We start from the raw sequence: 2141 nt of genomic DNA on the forward strand, positions 1-2141 counted from the left end.
TGGAACTTTCTCTTACATAAGTTAACTTTAGAAAATACATTTTATTTGTTTTTTAAAGGAGGTGGTGATTTATGCCTACAAAACAATGATGAACTCACACAGCTACAATGCAAGTCCCTGCTGTTTGAGGAGATACTGCCTTTGTTTTTTTGTTGTTTTTGTTTTTGTTTTCCAGTGGAAAATAAGTTTTATTGAGGCCCTGCCAGCTGCAAAATCTGTTCCTGGCATTAAGCTCCTTCTTCCTTTGCAATTCAGTCTTTTTTGAGTTGTCCCATGAATGCTTTTTTCTCCTCCATGGTCTGGAAGCAGCCATGGCCAAACTTGGAGGTGGTATCAATGAACTTAAGATCAGTTTTCTCCAGAGCCCGCCGTTTGGTTTGCACCAGCAAGGACTTGTGGGGAGGGTGAGCTCTCACTTCTTGGTTCCTACCACACAGTCCTTCAGCATGACAAAGTCAATGGTCACTTCACCATAGTGGCCAAAGCCACCCAGAGGGTTGATACTCTTGTCAGACAGGTCATAGTCAATGGAGGCATTGTTCGTGATCAGTTTGTCATCCTTGATAAGATAGCCCTGGCCAATCTTATAGATATTCTTATTGATCTCAGCGCGGTGATGGTAGCCTTTCTGCCCAGCACGTGCCACAGAGAAGGCCACACGGGCAAGATGCCATGCCCCAATACAGGACTCCATGAGCAGGTCTTGGTGGGTCTTTGGGGGCAGCTTCTTGGTGAGCCAACGACTGGTGATCCCTTTGTAGCCTTTGCCCCTGCTCATTCTGATGATGTCGATCATCTCGTCCTGCCTAAACACATGGTTCACAGGTACCTGCTGCTCAAGCCTCTCGTGGACCCAGTCCAGCTTCTGGGCCATGGTGTCTCCATTCACCTGGATCTCCATCAGGTGGGCCTTCTTGTGGTGCAGAGAAAGCAGGTACATCTGGGTGTGGGCAATCACGCAGATGACTTGGCAGTATTTCTTCATGCTGCTGAAGTCCTTCTCCAGCTGCTTCTTGCCACCTCATCCTGCCATTTCTTGCAGTACTTGGTAAAGGCCTTCTTCTTAGATTTATGCCAGTTCTTACAGAAGCGCCACTTGCACTCATCACTGATGTGCTCAGCGAAGATGGTCTGGAAGGTCCAGAGGCTTCGAGGGGTTTCCATGTAGCCCACAATGCCCACAACCACCATGGGTGGTATCTCTACAATGGTCACAGCCTCTACCACCTCCTTCTTATTCACCTTGGATTCTGGCCTGTTGACTTCCTGCATGATGTGGGTCATGCCAGCCTTGTATCCCAGGAAGCCTGTGAGGCAGGCCGACTTGGAAGGGTCATCCTTAGGGAGGCTCTTCACCTTCCCACAATGCCTGCTGCTATGCTTCTGAGGCAGGAAGTTGAGGGACCCATGCCTGGGAGCGAACTTTCTGTGAGACATCACGCCATCAAATCCCGCTGGTAGAGTGAGATACTGCCTTTGAATTTACATACAAGCCAAAAGAAAGTAAACTCTAGCTTGGCAGAGCCCATCTCTCAAGCTTAGAATACCTTCTGGCCTGGAAGCTCTGTGAGGGCAGGAACTGGTTTCTTGTTCACAATTACATTGCCATCACTGCAAATAATGCCTGGAATGTAGTAGAGTAGAGCTCAACAAATATTTTATGTTCTCTGTATCACATGAATGAGTCTGGCTTTATTGCATGAATGAACCCACAGAAGGAGAGAAAGTGCTAAAATCTGGGCACTGGTAGGTCCAACACTCTCTTATTTGAAGAAGGTGCTTAGGGGTTATATCACCCACTGGGCTGGCTGTGTAACAGTCACATTTTGTGGGCACTGCCACTGGCTGCTGAAGTCCTCAGGGCTAGGAGAGTACAGGACCAAGGTCATTTTAATCCCACATTCTAATGGAAAGTGCAACTTTGGATGTGCCAGGTGTAAGTAGGAAACATGCAAGGAACTTGAGCATAGAGTTAATGTGTGGAGTTAGATATTATTGACCCTCCAATATTCTTGTTAAAAAATTTGGGTGCTGGAGGCTACCAGAGAAATCTGATTAGCCTAAGTACATGCGGAGTTAGAGTAGTCCATGGGAGGAAAGGAATAGGATTCAATCTGACCTTTTTCTCCCCACCAGAGGTT

At 47.1% G+C, this 2141-nt stretch overlaps 1 pseudogene; it reads right to left on the reverse strand.

Annotated features, from left to right (window-relative positions):
- Positions 1–227: 227 nt before the first annotated feature.
- Positions 228–1437, reverse strand: LOC111554385 (annotated as a pseudogene).
- Between the last annotated feature and the right edge of the window lie 704 nt (positions 1438–2141).

Source organism: Piliocolobus tephrosceles, chromosome 6, assembly GCF_002776525.5.
Source record: "Piliocolobus tephrosceles isolate RC106 chromosome 6, ASM277652v3, whole genome shotgun sequence".
In the NCBI taxonomy this organism is placed as follows: Eukaryota; Metazoa; Chordata; class Mammalia; order Primates; family Cercopithecidae; genus Piliocolobus; species Piliocolobus tephrosceles.